This window comes from Spodoptera frugiperda, chromosome 31 (assembly GCF_023101765.2).
Source record: "Spodoptera frugiperda isolate SF20-4 chromosome 31, AGI-APGP_CSIRO_Sfru_2.0, whole genome shotgun sequence".
Taxonomy (NCBI): domain Eukaryota; kingdom Metazoa; phylum Arthropoda; class Insecta; order Lepidoptera; family Noctuidae; genus Spodoptera; species Spodoptera frugiperda.
In genome coordinates this window covers 5,871,702-5,896,313 of record NC_064242.1, presented here as the reverse complement: position 1 = coordinate 5,896,313, position 24,612 = coordinate 5,871,702, and positions in this window count along the sequence as shown.

The following is a 24,612-nucleotide window of genomic DNA, read 5'->3' as shown; positions in this document are numbered from 1 at the left end:
GATCCGTGACCGTGATGGTATGATCTGCTCTTGATATTGTCTATAGTAGGTATTCATAATTATTTATCACCAATCGCTTGAAATAACAACATTTAGTGCAGCGTGCTTTAGGTTCAGTCAAGGTACAAAATGTACAATTAATTAAGCTACAGCCTGTATAGAACTGTAGATCTCAAATAGCTGGATACCATCAGTGGTCGGCGACTACGTAATTAAACATACCAACAGACTTAGAGCCGGGTTAAACCCAGTACAACATAATAGGTCCTTAGTTTCTAAAAGTTAAATTGAGGCATCTTATAACAAAGCTTAGAACTTAGGTTTCGAATTAAGACCTAGATTTAGATAATCGTTGACAATAAGGCTTGATCAATAAACTATACTTGAGAGTTATTACTTATACTGTTCATTTGTTTTAAAATGGACATTTCAAAGGTGGTTTGGGCTGCTAATATTTTAAGTTATTGATAAAGACTAAAATAAAAAGAAATGATCAAATCTGAAACAAATCCGCCAAAGAATAAGTCAGCTACTACTACTACTATAGAAAAGCCATGTTTGTGTATAAAGACAGTGACCGTTGGTTGGATACTGAGCCGACCATAGCTACAAATAAAATAAAATTACTTAGTTAAAAAGTACTGGAATAACAACTACTGTCTCGTCATTCTTTTTGCATGAAAAATTCATGTTTGATCCGCCTTCTTAGTCTAGATTAATAAAAATGCTGTTCTTAGGCTGACCTAACATTAAGCGTGTGAGTAGCGCACTGCGTGAGCGTCGTGCTTTGCTACTCTGCGAGTCTGCGGCGTCTGTGAAGAGTACAAGCGGCGCACACGTAGCGCACACGCGGCCCTCGAGTCGTGTTCTTAGCCCATCATTTTTTAAGTGGGGAAAATCATCCAATGACTTCTCCGGTCTTTGGCGAGGCGAGAGGGAGTGCCAGACTCTCTCTTCCTGACTAAAATCCACCCCGTTCTTACTTCTGCCCTTCGAGCCGGATCCCCGGTAAACCAATTAGGTATTCCGCAGCTCCGGGCGTTCTTACCCTTTCGCCCGCTATCCCCGCCACCCGGTACTAAGGGGGTTTAACCCCAAGGTGAGCGCTGCGTGCACGCCGCGCGCTTGCTGCACACACGTCACACATTGGCAACACGCATCGCTCACGCAGCACGCTCGCGACGCCCGCGTGTCACTCGCGCTACTCACACGCATGATGAGCGCGCCGCCTAATGTGGTGGAGACCTTAGTTGCTTTCTGAAAATTATTTCGATAGTAGTTCCCGATATACTATTTAGAACTATTATCCTTATATTAATTCCACTTTATACATTATCAAATTGCTTACAAGACTAAAATATCATAAGATGGATAAGCTTTATAGAGATCGGATCTTAATTTACACAAAATTAAGTCGTTACAAAGGTTAAGAACTTATAAGGGTGCTTATTCAAATTGCATGTAATTTGAACCTGTAGTACTAAAATATTTTTATGTTTTCTTTTAGTAGATACCCATTTAGAAGCTGAAATAAGATATTTTTTAATTTTTATGTACTAGACTAACTGCCGTTCTCAGACACAGTTAATGATTACTTAAACTATTCCTTAGTAACGATGTTTTTCGCAAAACAATTGATATAATAAGGTTAAGTAACCATGAGTTTATTGTGAGAACGACGGTAAGATAAAAATGCGCTTATATATTTTATTTTGTAACGATCTTATTTCATGTAATGCGCAGCAGATAATAATAATATTGGACCATGCTCCCGCAACTGGTCGGCTCTTATTTTTATATTTTTAAATATTTTATATTTTTATATGTAGTATTTAAAAATGTAATTTTAGAAATTTTGATTTAATGTATGGAAATATTATGTAGGATGAAAACGATAGTTAATTAAAAAAAGGGTTTTCCACATAATTTTTCAACTGAGCCACGTTGCGTTCATGTTAAGAAATTACAAATGAGTTTTTATTGAAATTAATTTATATAATTAACTGTGAACTTCCTTTCCTTTCCATCTCTTAATGAAATACGATCTGAAAGAAAATATAGTGTTTGCTTCATGTAAAGGATGGAAAGTAAACTTCATCTCATATCCATTTATTTTTTGCGTAAACTATTTAAAATATGTTCTATGTATGTTATGTATGAAAATGTTTCTTTAATGGTTGAGGTAGTGCTGATATTACATTTCATTTCAATCATACCTACAGCTTTCAATCCGTTATTCAAAGAGTATATCATATTATAACTTTCGTGAGACATACTAAATTAATTATTACGTTTTTCGGCCTACTCACGACGTCACTTATTTGACGAAGAACTCGACTAGCTTCAAGGAATGCTAAAGGCTCATATTCATGAGTAGCATTCCTGCGACACAGGACGCGGCGACTGTCGCGCTGCTACACGCTGCTACTAGAGTAAGCCGAAAACATAATAATTAAGAGTAAGTTACGTAACTGACCGCGATTTAATTAATGAAATATTTACGTAACGAATTTCATTACATAGAGTTATTTTTCATTTAGGTATTAAATAAAACGACCACGTTCGTATGGAACCTACGCATTTTCTTTTTATTAGATTGGAATGTTCATGAAAATTTATTGCATTTTACATCGAGAGACGCCCTGAAGACAGAAAGCCAAAGAATTTTCAGTAATTAACCAGTTAACTTTGACCTCTGTTATCTTAAAATTTTTAGCATATTTTCTCCCGTTAAGAGGCTTAAAAATTCAGCCAATATTCTAAGCCTTTCCTTGACGCCAGGACTCTTGTGGTTAAGGTAAATTTTATTTAATTTTTGAAATTCATCTTTTATCTTATTAAATTATTATTTAATGGCTTTTTATCTGCGGTTTTGCCCGTGTGGAATTTAGAAGACTTCCCTCAAAGGTCGATTCCTATGAGAATATCAGATTAACAAGTCTGTTTTACTTCCTTAAAGATGACCTCTTCAATGGTGGATCCAATAAATGCAAAGAATAAACAATCTAATATTTTATTGTAATAATTATAACAGAAGGTAGCACGAATATGTTTTCTCCACAAAAAATAATAATTGGAATGACATCAATTTATTTTACACTAACTTCTGCAGCTCTGATTCGGAGCTACGGACTACTTAGCAGGTTTACCGGGGCTCCAGCTCGAAAAAAAAAGAAAAAGAACATAAAGCAAACAACACAATATTCCAAGATACCTATTAGGTTTCACCACTAAAGGAAGACAAATAACAACAAAACCTGGTCCTTACAACAATTTATTACAGGTTTTGTATTGATCACGAATAGGCAACTAATTTATCATTGATTTATTGTTCACCAAGCGATTTACATTTATCATTTTGATCAAAGGGAAAGGTATCACGAAAGGGATTGAACTCAGGAAATTGCGTAGGTTGTTGTTTTATTCTATAGTGATGTCGTAGCTGATAGACGATTTTATCCCCCAAAAGCACAGTGGGCCAGCACGTCAAACTACACCAACCTGTAAATATTTTCAATGGATTTTCGACTTTATATCAAAACAATAAAGTAGAAAATTGAATAAAGAAATTTGACAGGAAGGTGTAGGTTGACATGCTGGTTGCTATACAATGTTATTGACACAAATGATGAAACAAAGTATTTGTGTAATTTTGCGAATTCCGTCCCTCCGGGGTGAATGGAGGATCAAAGGTTGTGTGGGTGATATTTAATTTCTGATGAAATATGTTTAGGAGTAGACGTTGACATTGAAAATGTGACCTTTAGGTTGTATGTAGGTTCTGCTTTTATTTTTAGTTAAAGAAAGTCCCTATGTACTTTCATCTCTGTTTCTGTATGTCACCACAAAAGTAAGAAATTGGATTTTCTATACAAATCTTGATAATGTTTTGTATAAGTACATATTTAAATATGAGTTATTGTTTTATTTAATCATTGTTTAGTGGAAATGTTATAAGAGTATTAATTGGTTTCCTAGGAAAATGTTTATTAAATAGTTTTACTAGGAATTTGTTATTAGAGGTCTTCTGCAAATATAGTTTATTGAACATATTGAAAATATTATTACACGTTACACGCGCCAGTTATATTTCTATGTATTATAAGGAATTAATACAAAGCTTTCTCTTTTTTCTTCTCTCCTTACACATTCCAAGGAACTTATATCGAACTAGCTTCTGTCAGCATCTTTGCTCGTGTTTCTGTGGAATAAAAAGTATCCTATCACCAAGTTCAGCTCATATCCGTTCAGTAGTTTCAGCGTCATTGATGGACAAACATCCAAATAAACAACTTTACACATTTACAATATTATAAGTATGATGTCCGCATTTTCCCAATAATTATAGTCTATAAAAAAAAATCTATCTTGAAAGTTTAGTTCTATCATTCAATTAAGTTCAGTAATTTGCATACAGAAACCTAATTTCCATCAATAAATGATACGTGCTTGAGATAAATCCGTCTTTATTTTACCAAAAAAATGGCCTCACGTTTTCTACGTGGCAGTAAATAAACATACAACCTTTTCCTTATCAATCTGTTAAAGTTTCCACTGGCGGGTGTCACCTTATCCCCTGGGTAGGGACAGCCCTGTAATACATCACGTGAGCCTGATGCGGTTTGGGAGATGCTGTATGCGAGTATCTGATTGTGGGTCAAAATGTTTTGGTAGTTAAATATTTTTATTGTTTATTTTTATTTGAGCTGGATTAACTTAAGTCACATTACATTGTTTTTCGTTGACTGATGCTAATATGATTTCGTTTTGTTTTAATTAAAAGGTTTAAGAGTCTGACACTAACGCTCGCCTCACCCAATGCGGAAAAAGGTTATTGGATGATTTTCCCCCTCAATAAAGGCATTATTATCATTGGATAATAATGAAATTATCGAATAGAGAAACCCACTTTTCGAGACTCAGTTATAGTACCTGAGAGTATCCTTTTCCGAAATAGCGAATACGATAAGAAATCTACATTTTGTTGAATTACGTAACAAAACTACATATATCATAAAATTCTAACCTCAACTTAATCTTTTGAGAACTTATTTATGCCTACAGACTGGTAACGTCGCTGAATGAGCTCAGTTAACAGCACCAAAATGATAGTAAGTTAGTTCGATTCACCAGTTTGTTACTAAACGTTATACAACTTTCCGGTTTTCGTATGACCTATGTATATAAATATATTTATTGAAAAATATGAAGCTTAATATAAATAAAAGAAAACTACAATATAACCTTGACAAAATGCGGTTTAGAGCTGGAACCCACTCAATTATTGACATTTATTTGCCTTCAGCCTGAGTAATTTTATCTTTCTAACATTCTAAAGTGATGTTGACTAACACATATTTAGTTAGGTCCCTCAAGTGAGCAAGGAAAGTACGTAAGCCTGTTATAAAACTTTCTATTGATTTAATGTCCCAAACGGGCCTTCAACGCTCCCTAATTGACATTGGTTTAACTTTCAGCACATTTTACTTTTGCTTCATCGGGGAGCAAACTAAAGTTGTTATACCTTTGGAAATTTCTTAGACTCGCTTTAAATAAAACGTTAACAGGCTAATTTCTTTTTTTTTCGATGTTGATGATGAAGCTAGAATACTTTTCAATCTTCTATTTTATCAGTAAAATATGTACCGTATGCTAATATTTCTTTATACCTAACAGATTGATGACGTTTGGCCGCTAGTCCGTCTGGTGGTAAGCAATGGTATGACCAATGATGGAGTACGCGTGCCCACAAGCAACCTATTCACTGGGTGGGTAGCCGGCTGCCGCGTAACGTCTAGCGGGTTCGATTCACACAAATTCTTGTTTCGGGTCTGGTATGTATGTGTATGTTAATTGTTATGTTTGTTTTTAAACCGCGACACAGGAGAAAATGCTAGGTTGGCGCAACGTTTTTTTATAAAAATATCGGATATTGACCTGGAACATATTTCAAAATCCTTTTCGGCTATTTTTTAACCTTCGTAGTTACATAACAACATTTGCCTCCCTTTTATGTTGTTCAAAAAATGACAAAGTGTTCACTGAGTAATCGTGAAGTCACAGTACAGAAAGTTAACTCTTACATTTTACTTGCTAATGATTCCGAGCTAAAGACTCGTATTTTTCTTTTAAATAAGGATTACTTTGGATTTTCGGATAATAGAATATTCAAAGCGCGAACGAAAGGCCTTAGTTTTTATTGATTAGTCGTTTCGTTGTCTTAAAGAGTTTTGTAAATACAGTGTGACATTCTTGCTTCGTATTCTTCGAAGGGTCGGGGAACCTATTCGTAGAAGATTCGGTTATTGCTAGTTACGACGTTAAGTTTTCTTTGTTGCTGTGGGAAATATTGTAGAAACTTTCCAGAATTTCCGTTGAAAATGAACAAATTTTTTTTTATGCTTGAGTACTCGGTACCTGATCAACATACAACACTTCTACGAATCCCTTTTCCCGATAAAAGGCACGATGCTATTCACAGTACCAACAAAAAAACCGACAACAGAAAAAACTATTTTTACACATATTTTTTCATTGATATTACTGCTGCTGTCAAAAGTAGAAATAACAGGAAATAGGATGTATGAACGATGTTTACAGAAAAAAGCCAAACAAATACCGTACGAACACGGATTGTTATTTCAGTATCAGATAATAAATAATGGTGAATCAAAGTTGGATAAATCATTGATTTATATAATACCAGATGATAGTACCATCATGCTAGGTTACGGTCTCCGAGGTAAACAACCACGCCAATGAATCATATCATAATCCTCATCGATAGAATAAATATCAATATGTACAATGTTTAGGTTATAATAACACAGGAAAAACAAATCGCAGTCCCAATAGAATTTTACTATTTATTGAAGCGGGAACAAAGAGGAAAGAAAGAAAAATAAATGCGTTGAGGCGATAGTTAATCAAATTAGATACTTCTTGGTTGTGTTTGATTGTTTGACAAAAGAATTATGATATCTTGTTCTATTTTTATTTTGAGTTCTAAGCTGTACCGTACTAAGCTCTCAAGCATGTTTGGGTTTGACAAGAATAATTCTTTGTAATGTTTAGAGGAATATACCTGTTTCTATTTGTAATAACCGATCCAATATTGTGAGGAATCCAACCATTGCGATGCTGTTAAATGTTAAAATTCGACAAGTTTGTTCTGTGTTTTTTTATGGTATAAGTCGGTAAACGACCAGACGGATCACCTGATGGTTAGCAATCGCCACCGTCCTTGGACACCAGAAACACCAGAGGCGTTACAAGGGCGTTGCGGGCGCCAAACTGAACCTGCTTTTCGAGTTGGAGCCCCAATAACTCGCTAGCTAGTCCGCAGCTACAAATGTTAAACTTACATTTTAATTTAATAATGTAACCGATGAAAATAGCGTTGTTATACCGACATAACTTCACCTATCCTTTCATGGAACAGAAAGTGATTAGGTTTGGAAGTATTCAATTTAACTATGTTCGTAAATCCATACGTGAACCGCAAATTATTTACGAGTTGGTAGGATTCAGAGAAGTGTTGAATCATTCGCGTGATGGTGCAGAATAGAGGTCCTTATGTATCCCACACCTATTGTTACGTTCTAGGTATTACAGAGGATATTGGTAAGATTAATTTGACAGTTTGATGGTATCTAATATTATTTGTAATTTTTCCTACTCCTGCTTTTCGAGTCGGAACCCCGGTAACCCACTGGGCAATCCGCAGCTTCGGGTCGGCATCAGCTCTTATGGGCCCTATCTGCTGCGACGGGTGGTACACACGGGACTGGATCTGGTCGGGCGGCGAGCTACCTTTGCTCGTCGTCCGCAGACCTGCAATTATTTATAACTGATTAATTTGTATTAATATTATGTTATCGGTTTACTCACGTAATTGTTTGACCAGGAATTTGACTAGTTTCAAGCCATGCTAGAGTCTCATATTCATGAGCAGCATTCCGCGACACACGACGCGGCGATTCTCGCGCTGCTACTGAGCTACTGCTACTGAGTAAGCCGATAACACAATAATTAAAAACCAGTTTGTCTCACGAAAGTTACAATAAAATAATATTACGTGTACTGAAATTTCTCTGTTATCAGGTGAATTAAAAAAAGTAGGTACTTCTACCTAATATTGTATATCGGAGTAATGACACGGAGTCTAGTATCGTGTAGAGTTCGGCAAAAATCCACTTTGATCGACTACATCGACTTCCATATCACTAATAACTAATACCACTAATGAAAATTGCATGAGCTAGAAGTACCTTCACAATACTTCAGGGAAATAATAAGGCTTATGCTTCAATTTCAATCAAGTCAAGTATTACATTTATTACCGTACTATAATGAATTGTAATATTTCTGTAGTATAAGTATTCGTTTAGCAGTATATATTGTACAATATGTATGTTTATATATATTTATTGAATATTATATATATCTATAGTATTATATATATAGTATCTGTGTCATCATCAGCAGTCTATAAGTGGCCACTGCTAACTAAGCCTCTTCTCGCACGGAGAAGGTTTGATCATTAATCACCACCCTTGCTCAGTAGGGGTTTGCAATCAATGTATGTGTGTAGAATAGATATTTATTAGTTATCAATTAAGTACACTTTTTGTGTTTTTGAGATTGTGTTCTGGCTTCGCACCAACCGCTTAATTTCTCTGTACTACTCTACGTTTGACTGTCACAGAATGCCTTAAGGTATTAAGTCCGCCATTCACTGCTATTTATGTAAAGAAGAATACATAAATAAATAAATTACAAAGTTGATCCTTACATTAAATTCAGTTCTTCAGAAAGAAACATTTGTGAGATAATATTTTACATTGAATAGATATCTTGTCTTAACATTTAGATGAAAGCAGATAATGATTTATGCCTAAGAGGATTCGCAAAAAATTACGCTCGAATTCGTATAATTCGTACTAAGATGAAACGAAAAACGTTTCTGTATTTTCCTGTCCGTTTTCTTTTGTTTCGTCTATTTAAGGTGCGATTAAGGAGTTTTATTCAAAGTGGAAAGGATGGTGAGAATTTGAGTGGCTGGAAACATGATGTTACATCTGTCTTTTTCTAACAATGAGGTGACGGAAGAGGACATAAATATTTTCTCGCCTCCGGCGGCGGATTAGTTCGGTGGTTGGGTTGTTGCGGACTTAATTTATTGCGTGGACAATAATGTTGTTTGTAAAATTGTTGTTAACTAGATCTAATATTTGAAAAATACTTACGCTAGAATACGATTTTAATAATAGTTTTATTAGACAGATAATATAATTTGGAATTATTAAGTTTGATGTCGCTTCACTTTATCAGGGTTTCCTTTAAGCTTTGGTAAATTTTTAGGTTAACAGAATATTTTAATATACGGAAATTTCCTTCATAAATCTTTGTCCAATAATTAACTCGAGGCTTTATGCTCAGAAGAATTTTGAGTAATAACTCTTGTTTTATGATTCCAATTAAATAAACGCCCGATTACAATTTTCTATATAATGAAATGAACCACAAAGAGAATTTTTCTTTTTATTCCAACTCATTTTCATCTTTTTCTGCATAATTCATGTAAATAGTGGTCTTCACAGATGTAATTGAATTTCCATAAAATAAGAACAAAAGATGAAAAACCTGAAACCTACTACTATGAAAGTACGCAAAGTTGGATGTATGAAGGTATGTGAAAATGGAGGAACTGTATATAAATAGTGTATATGTTACAGTCAGAGTGATTAAATAGCAATTATTCATAATTACTAGTCATTATGAATAATCGTATATTAATGCCAAATTCATTAGACAATGTAATAAATTAATCACTTTATCTGGATATTATTCATAATAGGGAGTCCAAGTTAGTCAAAGTAATAATACATGTGTAACTCAAATGTCACAAGACTTTTACTTGTAAGAATAAAAATTAATCTTTAAGATCAAATACTGATTTGTTTTGGCATAAATTTTATTCGCATATCGTTAGTAGGCCTAATAACTTATGTCGGAAATGGTGGCATAGAACTTGTAGTGCCCTATACATAATTTCGATCAAACTAATTTGCTATGGTTTCTGTAAAAAATAAATAATAATGTTGGTTAAAAATTTAATGTGCAACAAAAGTTAGTGTAAGAACCGAATTGCTACAAAACCGACTCCACGTAGTCTTGTTTGCCCTACCCCTAGAGTGTAATTTAAAATCGCGTAGGCGCGTAGGACCGAGGCGGCCCGCGGGCTGAGGAGCAGGAGGCTGCTAGCGAGCCACCATGGCTGAGGCTGCAACAAGCCGAAGCTGCAGTGGTGAGCGAAAGCCATCTGCGACGATTAGCACGCGTGGGGACGCCGGAGGCCCGCAACGCCGAAGCCATGACAGAAACTCTACCTGCTGCATGCTGCATATTTGTTTGCATGCTGCTCGTTTTATTACATTATCCAAGTCTTCGAAGATAGTATATAAAATTGCTAGTTAATGTGATTAATTTTATGTCATTTTTCACTTTATCTAAATTGAGTAGACGTTATATATAATTGCTAGACAGTATATATAATAACAATATTTATTACTTTGGCTGTAACATATATATTGATAAAAACAATAAAAAGCTTTCATATAATTAACGTGATTTATTTTAGCTCACATTAAAATTTGACCATACAGATTTTCCACACTAGGATTTTCTCCTGTGTCGTGGGTACGTTTACAATCTTACAAGTTCACATACACATGACATCCAGACCCGAAACAACAACTTGTGGATCACACAAAGAGTTGCTCCGTGCAGAAATCGAACCTGTTACCAGTTGCGCAGCAGCCAGTTGCTCAGCCACTGCACCAACCGTGCAGTCATATCCAAAGATACACAAAAGAGGACTGGAGTTTGTGAAAAAAAATCGAAGTATAAAATTGCCACATCATAAATTCAACCCATCTGACTCCTTGTACCGCTGCATCTCAAATCTCCTGAAATCCTATTAAAATATATATACCACATTCATATACACTCGTACGTATACTCAGTATGTATATTTCTGTAGTAATTTCCGCGTCGAAGCAGTACAAGTGCACTATTTCACCAACAAAAGGCTCGGACCATTGTATGACCAGTAGGTACCGGAAAATTGGATATGTCGCGTGTCGTCCCACCATATTGCTCCGTTCCAACGAATTCCCTCGCAATCTGCACTGCTTTCAGATATAAGGCCTTGTATTATAAGGCTTAAATTATTATATAATGGTATTTGTTTGTCTAGTTTGCTGACGGTCATTTTAGGGGAGAGGTAGAAAGATAGAGTGTATTTCTATGTGGAATCTTTAGTTTGTTAGGAATTTTTGGTAATAGATTGGTTACAGATATAATCCTTATAGTGTATTGTAATAGAGTGCCTTCTTACTTGGGACTCATAACACGACAGACAAATGGATATTAAATCTAGGATGCACAATTGGCTATCTTCTCCGAGGGTAAAAAGTAGTGATGTGATGTTGTATTACATTTTTTTCAAAAAGTAAAAAGTAAGGCATCACGCCTATAAGTGACCAAAGGCCTCTTCTCGCACGGAGAAGGTTTGAGATTCAATCAATCACCACGCTTGCTCAATGCGGGTTGGGGATTTCAAACTTAGAATTAGAAATTATAAGCCCAGGTTTCCTCTCAATGCTTTCCTTCACCGTTTGTCAGTGGTGTCTAAATAATCTTAGAAGAAGAAGTCACATTGGTACTTGCCGGTATTGGTAGGTTTCGAACCCACATGCATGGACGTCTTAAACCTCCGGGCCACTATGACGTTGCTTGTACTAGCGCGTAGTTAAATGCTATCCCCCTTTATCTAACTCCTTAGTAATAAAAAGTGCGATGCAATGTTATATGTACTAACAGATCATCAAATAAAACTTCCACAAGAGTTATGGTGTCGTTAAGATGATTAATGTGGTTCCAGAATCTTCACTTGATTGACATAAAATGAATTTAACTTCGCTCAGAGAAAGTTCTATGAAGTGTTCAGGGAGGAAGGAAAGATCAATATGAAAAAGTTGTTCGTTTGTTACCTTATAATCACTTAAGGAGTAGTACTTAGGTTGATTTAAGGTCTTCGTAATAATTATGGTATTTCACAGAAATATTGATATACACATTCGCAAACAATGATTTTCTCTGATTTCCTGCATATTGCTTGAAATTTTTCTGAATTTTCTTTGCTATAAACCTCACGGAGCCCGAGACTTTTCCAACGAATGCAAAACTGTTGAAATCGGTTGTGCGTTCTGGAGTTATAGCGTCAGGAAGGAAAACACGACTTATTTTTTAATTATAGATAAAATCTCATCTCACACGCCGAATCAAAACGCATACAATTTCTCAACGTCCAATTGTTTGGTAGTAATCTGCTAGGTATGGTCATCCAACCTTACCTTAGCGGCCATTCTACTAGTTCTACTACTACTCCCTTATTATACTTACCAATACTTATTACAATAACTAAAACAAAATCAAAGTAGGAATCGATATCGGCTCTGACTTCTATGTACCATTGGATCTAGTGTGCAAGTTAGTTGGCAAGAGCCTCAATTTCTGTTACAAAGCACTACGATGCAATTGGCAAAATGCAACATAGTATCTACATTGTAAGTAAACTCAGACAAGTTATTTGGCATGCAAATAAAAGATTGATTTCGTATAGAGACAGTAGCTACATACAACATTGCCGGTCTGTACCTCAGTCAAAGTCAATATTTTATTTCAATTAAACTATAAATAGGTACTTTTGAAATGTCAACAAATAAAGAAATAAGTAATAAATAGTCTGTCAGTGAAGCTAGGTGCTCGTTCCAAAGTGTAGCAACAAAGTATCAAATGGAAAAGAATGAGCAAGAAACTACATTAGTTACTCTTAAAAAAAATCCTGGTTTACAATTTCTCTGATACATTTTTCTAATCAGTAATTGTAATGCATCAGCAGATTATGAGAACCGAAGACAGGTAATCTCATATTCAAAGTAACTTGACATTAAAACTCGTCTCAAGAAAACACATAAAGGTTTATAGGTTATACGTACTGTAAATTTTAATCTGTTTTACGCTTAACCGTTAATACGCACTTCTAGTTTAGTTTCACACGTTACCAAGATGGTTGCTCGATGTGAACCGTCAAACTTTAAATAGTGTGTAATTAAGTAGTAGTTAAGGTTCTTGTTGCAAGCACGCGTATAATTTGATTCGCGCGGTAAGTCTATGTTAGTGATGTGGCTCATTTGATACTTCGGATCTAGTTACGTGTGCAGTAATAACATCAGTTTTGTTGTGTTTACAAAATAATTTCGAAGACTAATATATAATACACTAGTTTACTAAAACATTGATGCACATGATACATCTACTGCTGCTACCACAAACTAGACAGAAGACTATGTTCAGCAGGCCTATCTTATAGCTGATATGATGAAGATGATGATGAAGCATGTAATAAAAAACGGGTCCCAAAATATCTCTTTTACGGGTAGTCACTATCGCGAATCGTTTTCGATATAGGATTTGAAATGATCCGCAGTATTTGTGTCGATTACGGTAACGGTTATAGTTACGGAGCTCTCTAACATCCTTAGTCTAAAGTTAGTTTCTTGCTACTTAAGAAGCTGTTAGACGATTATACCTCATTCCTACGAACAAGCAAACTTTAGCAGTTTACAATATGTGGGGAATAAATACGTAAGACTGACTTCGTTACAGAAATTGTTGCATCCATAAGGGATCTCTTTATGACACAATAATATAGCATCAGTCATGTTTTCTTAGAATATATCGTAATTGACTGACAGATGAATATTGAAAGTACGGTATTTTTGTAAAAGAGGCAGCTTGTTATGTAAAAGAGGTTGAGCCGAATTTCAAACATAAAATTGTATGTCTTTCGTAGCACTTTTGATCAATAAAGCAGAAACTGTATAATAGGGTCCTTATTAACTCACTACACAAATAAAAACACGAACACAAACAAATACGAAAACACTTCGAAAAACGAACGAGACTAACAAAGTGACAATTAAAAACCCGTTAACGATGTTGGGAGAGAACGAAAAAAAAAGTGTCTATTAACTAAACTGTCCGTTTTGAAAAAAATATTATTTATCTTGCCGAACGATGGAATAAGCCAGCCAATAAACTGTGAGCTCTGGTGTTGAGGCTAGACCACTGTAGTGGCAGTAACAAATTGACCCGTCGCCGTCCAGGAACTATTAACGAATTCCGTTTTGCTCTGAGCCTTTGTGCATCGGAGTGAAGGCTCCAGCATCATCGTCTCTATGAGAATGGAAATCGTGTTAATCAAATTTGTTGCGGCTATGAAGTGAGTGGGTATGGATGAATTTATGTATGATGTGGTAGTTAAAGTAATAAATTCGGTCCTTTGTGGGCGAAAGGACCAAAATTTACTCTATTTTCGCTTTAAAAATAATCCGAATTTTAGAGTTTGTAAAACAGCAGGAGCTTTTGAAATATGATCATTAATTATTATCATTGTATTTTGAAACTAAATATTTTAATACTTTTTTTTTGTATAGAAAAACGGGAGCGTTGAAACAAAAGAAAAATTCTGAAACGTAAAATTAATCAAAATTTCTAACCTGCTCGAGTCGAGTCTAACGTTATCCTAAAACAAATAGCCATGCCGCGAACCCAGGGCGAGGATATTGATGTAATAAAGGCAAAATGGGCCCTCCCATCGGAATGTGGAGTCATTTTTCAAGATATTTTCCCACCAAATATCCAACAATGCGGGGCACAAGCTTGTAACGCAAATAATTGAAAATTGATCCCTTGGGTATCTTTCAATCAAATTGACCGTTTGTTTTTTGTTTTAGCCACAGTACAGGTTCGGAATCGGAATCTGCCACGTGATTGTCGACTCTATGTTTGTACAAATTGATCTATTTGAGGTATTATCCTACAAAAACTCGAACTATTTGATCTGTAACATGTGGTAAGGGAAATTTCATGACAGTCACTTAAGTCCCGTCACTATGGAGTATATTATCACATACCAGGTATCATAATCATGCTCATTCTATACCGCAAAACTCGTTCCTTCAAAGTTAAGTAAGGTCTGACGACTCTAGAATCTTAATCCATTCAGAAACTGCACAACAATCACCCAACCGTATCAACAACTTTTAAAAGTAAAGCGTTAATGACCACTTTATTATTCCAAATAGATCCCTGTTCAGATTCCTTTATGACCTATAATTTATATTCTGTTCAGTAAGCGACAAGTCACGTCGGATTTAGATAGGATTCGGTACCTGTTTTAGACGTTAACTTTACACGGATTCGTAACTCTTAAAGAATGCGGGATCACGTCCCAATCATGTCAATAAAGGCAAGCACTAAGCGATGTGTTATGATAAAATGATTGTAAAATTCAACTGCGAATGTGTTGCGTAAGCTTACATTGTTTGAAAAAATTTACTAGAAAAATGTTTTTTCGAAATGTTTTGATAAAATTTATAAGACTTTATTACGAGTATAATATGTGCTTCTTCATTTACGTGTAGGTAAAAATGAGTATGTTTTTATATTGTAGCTCTGTATACGTAAAATTAATTTAAGTAAATATCTCATTGAATTTTATAATTAATATTCGGTCCTTTTTCCTTTCAGTTGTACGATCACACTCAATTCAATCAGAATATGTACATAGCTTACAATCGTTTAAAATAATTTTCCAGACATTATTTTTATTTATTTACGTCAACCCAAGCGATTATAGAACGAAATAATAATTACGAAAGCGACCATTGCCTTTATCAATACTCCCACACATGCACTTTGAGTAATTTGAGGGATTTAACATCGAAGCTTTTATCCTTTCAACGGTTCTAAATATCTTCTTCGTGTCCCGTTATATTAAATTTTATCTAATAAAGGCCTATATCAGTAAGAATCCCAAAGATTATTATGCCCTAAAGGACCGCAACCGCCTTTGAAGCACCCAAAAGTGATCTTTGATATTTCCTTAAGTATTTTTTAAAGTGTACCTACGGGATATTGAAAATATTGATTCGGTGTTTTCATTTCTATGTTACAATGTCTGTTGGGATTTGTTTTGCTCATTTTGTAGGCGTCACCGTCTTAGCTTTTGGTGTAATATTATATTTTTGTAAAGGAAAATAACTTTTCTTTATCACCGCGTTCATTAATTTCTTTTTAATCTAAAGATCTGCGAGGCTCGTGTTGACCGTTTGAATATTTACTTCGCGCGGCTATGGCAGTGTGAAAAGACGATTCAAAGATGACTGTTTATTTGTAAAAAATATTTTAAGAAATGAAGAATGATAATTCAACTCTTTTCTTAACATTTTCAACTCGTGATCTAAATGACGACAGAATATGTATTCCTCACTTTTGTAATAAATATGTGTTGTTCTTCTTTGTAATTTAATTTAAATTTATTCGTTTATTAGCAACAATCTACTCATTAGTAAAATCAATATAAAGAGGAATTCCCTCTACTAATTATATCTGCAACACCGATACATAGTTTCATGTATCCAGTACGTTAATAGGTTAGAAAAGTTGTGTAAGTTCGCAAGTATGTGTGTACTTTACGAACTCGATCGGTTCTGGTCGGCTAGTGAGTTAGTGCACTTAACGAAACTGCTTTTACAATGTACTGGAAACATGGCCGGGAGTTTCATTGTGTAGTGTAGATTTGAGGTCATTTACCCGCGATTGGATTGTCACATTAGTTTAGCTGTTTGAGAGAGTAATGGGGAAGAGATTTGGAGTAGTAATTTAGGGATTGGATTGGATTATTGGATATGCTTTTGTTAGCTATTGTTTAAAATATTTTGGTATTTTTTATTGTTACCAATATATACTTACATACTATAAGTAACGTAGCTGCCGTAAAATACTAGTTAAAGTAGAATACTAGTAAAATTAATTATAATTACAATATACTAGAACTACCAAAGTTTGTTAGTTTGGATGTTTGTCCGTCAATCAATAACGCTGAGACTACTGAGCGGAATTTGATGAAATTTGTTATAGCAACAGGGTGTGAGCTGATTTGTGTGATAGGACTTATCCCTCGGAAACGCAGGCGAATCCGCTGGTAGAAGCTAGAATAAAATAAAGTCATTTCACCTTTCAACCACAAAAATGTTGCGCATGAATATAAAAATCACCTAAAATGAAAAATCTGGAAAATAAAGTTACGCTAAAGAGTCTAGAATGGAAAAGGTACGTCATGAAGTCATTTTTACCGTACGCGTCTCAACGTTTCCGTGAAGGGTAAAAGTAGGACATTTATTTTTATAGCCTGCGAGTTCCAGCGCCCTACTTGCATTCAAGTCTGTAATTGGCTCTTGTTAGTCTACGCATACTGTGTAGATGTGGTATTATTTTTATTTATACATAAAGTAGTAAGACAGACATAAATGTTACATTTTTTATTCCCAAAAGTGTAGACAGAGATACATTTACGTAGATACTTTTGCAATGTATGTATCTACATCTATATAGTATAATTTAAAAAAGTCATTAGAACTGAACCAGTGATGAACAGTGCCGTAATATCGGAAACTCAAAGAAATGCTAAATATCCCGTTGCAAGTTTTAATCATATTGTTAGTGACCATGACATGATGACATGGTCAACAATTGCTATGCGCAGAGTTTAAAAAAAATGAAATGATTTTGCTAATTCTTTTCTTGTTGGGGTTTATTATTTGTAGGCGAAGGGTGTTACGTAAGACAAAAATTCAAAAAATTCAAGGCGAGACATAGTTGTCGGGGTCTGCTAGTTAATATTTAATAAATTTGTGTCAATATAATTTTATGTCTGAGAAAAATAGTACAGCAACAAGTTCGTGATGCTGTTTAGATCATGGTGTACGTGTACCTAGGCTTTTTTTCATGGGGAAAATCATCGAATGACTTCTCCTGCCTTGGGCGATGCGGGAGGGAGTGTCAGACTCTTACTGACTAAAAACCACCCCTTTCTTTCTCCTGCCGTTGTCCGCAGCTCGGGGTACGTATACCTAGGCTACAGTGCCGTTAAACATCAAGCTGTTGTAAGCTTTGTTAATACTGGTGCTCCCAACATATTGGTACATAACATTTCAATTGATTATGTGAAAAATTTAATTCATCAGACGATGATACATTTATTGAAATGAGTGGTATTGACTGTTTGATTGTTTACTATTTAACATACGTTTTTGAGTAATTCCATCGTTAATAATCGTTCACGTAGAAAGCAGTGGTTGTTTTTATTTGATTAATTCGTTTACTATGATGAATGTGAATCGGATTCATATTTCTGTGTCACGTGTATCGTGTGGTCAAAATGGCTGCCACACATTTTGTATCGCATAATATATATTTAACTTTAATATGTTTAATTACCACAAATATGAATGTTGGTATTAAATCTAATTACGGTTAAATGCTATGCAATTTTAAAATATAAAATTCCATTTTAGATATTTCTAGTGCGATTTATTTGTTTGATACATTTATTTATATCTGTTATATTCCATTTCCCATTTCACTGGTAAAACAGTCAACTCAAATGTATATTGGAAACAGAATTAAAAGAACAAGAAAATAAATAAAATATAGTACAAAGAACCGTATTCTATATTCAGAGAAAATGAATAGAATTTTCTCTGAAAAATAGTTACTGCTTTTTTTTTGTAACTGGCTACTCGCGTATGCAAAATACAAATTCGACTAACGAATCCGGTTTCGCAATAAATATAATACTAAAAGAAAACTAAACCTTTAAACTGAAATCGAACCGATACAGTTAGAAAATTCAAGGTATTTATTTAGCGAATAGCTAATGAAAAACCGAAAATACACTACGATACCAGGTACACTTAAAGCTACAAAGCTGTATTTTATATACTCTTTACATATGTACATTTTGTATCAATACAGGATAACACAAATCCCTTGACGATTAGTCTTGTCGGATACCCAAAAAAATACACTAGAAACTTCAGTTACGTTTCCCAATCAAGAACTTCTTTGACAATTATTTTTGAATACTTTTGTAAGTACGATTTGCGCACCCAAGAGACTGTTACAAACGCAAATATATTGACTTGCGACTCTCAAAAGGGGAATTTTTAAAAAAGAAACAATAAACGAAAGCAAACTAACCGTAGTTTCTCAATAAAAATCCTACGCTCGATTCTCGGCGCTCACAAAGAACATATTTGCGGGGAAAAGTTTTCAAAATTGTTGTGCTTCCAGATTTCGATCTCTTTGTCCTAGTCGCGGGAGTCTTTGGGGAAAATTCTCGAAACATGCCTACGGTCAATGTGTGGTGTACAAACAAGCGAAAAAGCACTTTATGTTTACATTATCTACAAGGTAATTAGACTTGTTCTTGCTTTTTTAAGTACAGAGTTTTATTTAAAGCAACAATAGTTTTTCGGCCATTCAACTTCCTGATGTCACTGACAAAGAAGCCAGGATATTACATTACTACATAATTAGCGAAACATGAGTATACCTAAAATATATACCACTCTACTTAAATAGAATATTTTCTAGCTAACATTTTTTGTACCAGAACGCAATAAAGTCGACATTTGAATAAACGGTTGCCTTATTACAAGACGACACGTGGTAAGTACAAGTTACCACATACAAGTAATTTGTCATGTCTTTAGCTGAAATAGAGCAGCCCGTTATTATCATTGTAACATCTCACGAGTTAATATTTCGGTGTGTACAGTGGTTGAACAGCAATTATTCGAATTAATGCCAGTACCATTTAATTGCCGTCAGTTTTCCGACTGTTACGTAACTTTTGTACCGCGATAAATTGACCAGACGTATGTTTTTGCACCGCGAACGCTTAAACGGTTAATGCGCTTCAATATCGTTTATATTTTTACGGTGTTTTTGGTATATACCTACTTATTTCTGTAGATTGTCAGTGGGTATTTTACAATAGTGATACTTATAGTGATCCTTACTGCCGCACTCACAGACATTTAATGATTATTTCAACTATTCCCTAGTAACGATTTTGTATCAAAACCAATAGCTAAGGACTTTTCGTTTCATGAAACCGGTTAGGGCACGGCGGAAATATAATCTTACAATATTAGAGAATTCAAACCAATTGTGTATATTGTAAACCAAAAGCATGGAATAAAGGTTTTCTCACGGCTTTATTTTTTAAAGTAAGTGCACTAAAACTATTTCTCCCTTGTAACACCTATTAATTTACTCTCCAAGCTTTGAAGTACCACTACGTTGAAAACTTATTTTGTACCATAAAATGTAAACCCGGATAAAAAACGAAGGAGTTTTCAGGATTAACCTGAATTTCATAGTGTGTTTGATAGCTTAAAATCATGTTTTAAAATATTTTTTAAATATAACATGTATTCCTGGCATTGGAGAAAAAGATTTGAAATTCGAAAACAGATGACAATCACTTTTTCTTTTCGACCTCATAATAAATGTTTGTATCCATTGTATTAATACAAAGAACCCAAGCAATCATGAAAATGACATACATACGTTTTCCTATACAAAACATTGGTACATGATATTCTTTCCTAATACATAACCCTCCAGAAAATACAGGGTGTAAACGGAACGCTCCCGAAAAACGCTAATTTTTTTTTTATAATATCAATCGTTTTTGTTTTCGTGAATAACCAATTAATTACTTAAAACCCAGTTTATTATATACGAAAATTTAAAGCACAGTTACTTATTATTACGATAATGGTAGCAAGCAACATCTGTTAATAATGGTCAATTAATAATTCCTTAATGGGATCCGAATTTAACGGCAACATTATTTATATGAGTATTTTGGATATTGAATCACTTGTATCGAGTAACTGGATCGTTGGTTCAAGAATAGATTGGAACCGTATGGAGTGGTGATAAGTCAGACAGTTGAAGGGGATTGCTTGGGTTAGAAATTGGGTTAGAATATTTGTATTTTTTTTTATTTATTGGAAATTGGACAATGCTGCGGACTACTTAGCGGGTTACCGGGACTCCCGCTCAAAGAGTAAGAGTAGAAACAGGGTGGGTTTAATCAGTAAGAGTCTGACACTCCCTCTCGCCACACCCTAGGCGACAGAAGTCACTAGATTTTAACCCCCCCAAAAATTGGTACCTGTAATTTTTAAATCAGTTTCAGTTAGCAGGATGCGTGGAAGGTTATTCGACTACATGATATAAAAATCTGTGTGAACTGGTATATGTCTGAATCGAAATAAAGTAGATTTTTAGAAGGTCTGTGCTTTTACGTTGCCCCACTCTAGGCGTTTCCCCTGTCGTGGGTGTGTTTACAAACATACAAGTTCTCATACACATGACACCCAGACCCGAAACAGTAATTTGGGGATCACACAAAGAGTTGCCACGTAGCGCGGCAGCCGATTGCATAGCCACCGCATCAACCGTGCAGTCGAATTTGTCTTTGCCATTTGTTCGGTAATTGGAGAGTTTGCAAGTTGGTATATAAAGGTAATAAGTAACATTCTAGTACAACATTACTAAAATACCAACGTACAGTACTGTAGTGATAGTAATAGGTATAAAAATAGCTCTCTTTAGAAAAATACAAACAATATTATTTTGATTATGAATCACTAGTAGCAGTAACGATACCGAACATCCGATTTCGCGTGGAATACCAAGTAAATCCAGGTTTAAACGTTCTGTTCGGTTCACCGTTACGGTAAGCCATGTAAGCTTATTTGGGATAACGCTACTTTATTTATTTACCGACAAAAATATTTGTACTCAAGTGAAAATGTACCTAGCGACAACAAAAACGAATTGTTCAGGAATCACCTTAATATAAGTTTGTGTTAATAAGTGAAACATGGCATTTTGTGTGGAAAGAAACTAAATTGAATTATCGTCTAAGTTCGATTAAGTGTAGTTACCAAGTTTATATATTTGTAGGACCAAAAATCTCCCTCGTGCTTTAACAAAAGAAGAAAGTGACATCTAAGGGTTACCACCGGGGCTGCAGTTAGAAACAGCAGTTGGATCAAGGGGGTTTTGAGACTTTGGCCTCCCAGGACGTCACTTAAAGCGACGCAGGTGTACCCATGGGTATTTAGTAGGTTTGACGGGCTTCTCCCGGAGAGTCCCACATATCCCTCTGGTCCCCCGACGGGTCAAAAAAAAGTTTATTTTTAGTCAGTAAGTGTCTAACATTATCTCTCGTCTCATCCAAGGCGGGAGAAAACATTAGATGATTCCCCTAGCCCCCTTTGTATTCAGCGGTCGGGCTTAAATTTTAACCAATAAAAAATAAATAAAATACCTACCTACTGGACTAATTAATCTTTCACACTTTACTCCTTATTACAACGACATACGACGTACGACGTAACATATCACATTGGATTCACAATCGACCGCTTGCCAAATGTCGCAGATAATCCGTTCATTATTTACAATGACGTCTAAGAGCCGGTGATGCGACAAGGTTCCTTAGACGGAACTCCGGTGGAATTCCAACTAATTATAAGTGATGCAGAGGAACATTTCAGGAAGGAACCTCGTTGCTTGAATTTGATGACAAAATAAATGTTAAAAAATTACACCGATATTTTTCTGTGTAGGTACCTAAAACGTAACTTATACAAAACTGTGTTAAAGTGTGTCCGCTAATATGGTGATGTAGTGTTAGTGAAATCTTTATATATATAATTCTTCTGTAAGTGTGTATGTCACTGAACTTCTCTTAAACGACTGGACCGATTTTGATGAATTTTTTTGTGTGTGTTCAAGGGGATCTGAGAATGGTTTAGATTCATAATTTTGTCCACTGGACAACGTTTTTTTATTAATTTTTAATTTATTAGTAGTTGTTGATTTTGGAATGTTTTACATTGGATCCGACAGACGGCGCTACCATCGCAGTGTCAAATATTAATGACGTTAGATATTGTCATAACATTTGAATAATAATTTTCATCAAAATGGTCCAGAATGTTTTAGCTTATTAAAAAAAGTTAAAAATTTTCAAATTAAAGACGTGTAGACAGGACAACGTCTGTCGGGTCCGCTAGTGTCGTATAAAATTATGATCATAAAAATACCGCCTTTTATTGCCCAAAGGAAAAAATATCCGCGCATATATTGAAAGTATCACTATTCCTCGAATGTTATGAACCTCTTGTGAGGTTTAAGTGAAAGGGGCGAGTCTACATAATACTATACGGCATAGACATGGGTCAATATTAATTCTTCTTAAAAATAGAAAATCTCAATAATATATTTTAGACCCCTTGTCTTGAGTTTGCTATCTTTCAGCCAACGAAGCACATACAAGTTTTAAATTAATTTTTATTATATCTGAGATTACCAGATGGTAAAATTAATTTAAAGAAAAAAAAATTAATTAAAAGGACTAATCTTAGTCCAGTAACAAATTTTGACTGCACTCTGTCGAGATCTTACGTGATTATTTTAATAACATGCAGACACGAAATGGAATTCAGAAAATGGTGTCACGTTTCACAGTCAAATCTATAAGCTTTTTTGTATGATTGCAATTACTAGAGCTGCGTTGATTTACTGTGTACACTCTTACATCTGGCTAGTTACAATTCTGGATGTCCAATTACGCTATCATTTCCGAGAAGAAGGGCTCTAAACTTTTTTGGAATCGACAGTTAGCATTGAAGTTGTACGTTTACAACCTTTTATTTGATTTGCAATGTATCTATGTATATAATCTTTTTTTGAGCTGAAATTTTCTATAGGTACACTTTTAGTTTACATGCCCACTTTAATGGTAAGCTGTTGCAATGGACACTACCAAATACAAATGACCTATCGACCTTAGCTAAGACATATTCACATATTTACTGGGGCTCCGGATTGAAAACCAGGAATAGCAACGGAGTAGTTTTTACTCAGTAAGAGTCTGACACTTCCTCTCGCCTCGCTCAAGGCGAGAGAAGTCATTGGATGATTTCCCCCTCCCCCTTAAAAAAGCTAAGACATATTAAAAAGTATCAAACGAAATCGTTTAAAATATCGATTACAACCGTATTTATTCAGTGCATGTTCGTTCGTGCTTCAAATGTTTGCCGGACAGAAACCCCGTAGCAAATTGAATTTTCTAATCTACAAACGGTAAAAGGTGACTGCATACGAAAGGATCTAACCGTTTATTGGGAAATAGAAATGCAATGATAGGTGGCGAAATTGGATTGCTCGTATCAAATCTATTTTATGTAGTTCTGTGCATTTTTAAAGTATTATTGAATTGGTTTCCATATTGTATGTGAATTTTTACAGACTTAGATGTGTTGTATTGTTATTTTTATAGTGCATGTTTTTCTAAAATAATGAATGAAATGTTTTGCACTAACCGCATAATTTCTCTGCACTACCCTATGGTTGACTGTCAGAGAATGCCTTAAGGCACTAAGTCCAGGACTGTGAATGGCGTTATGTGTGTGTGGTGAATTACTTGTGTGAAGGAGATTAAACAAATAAAATAAATAAAAACACCTGTAACTACTTTACTTAAAAAAAACCATTTCATTCATTACTTTGACTGTTTGTCAAAGTAAAAGCAGAACACGTATGCAC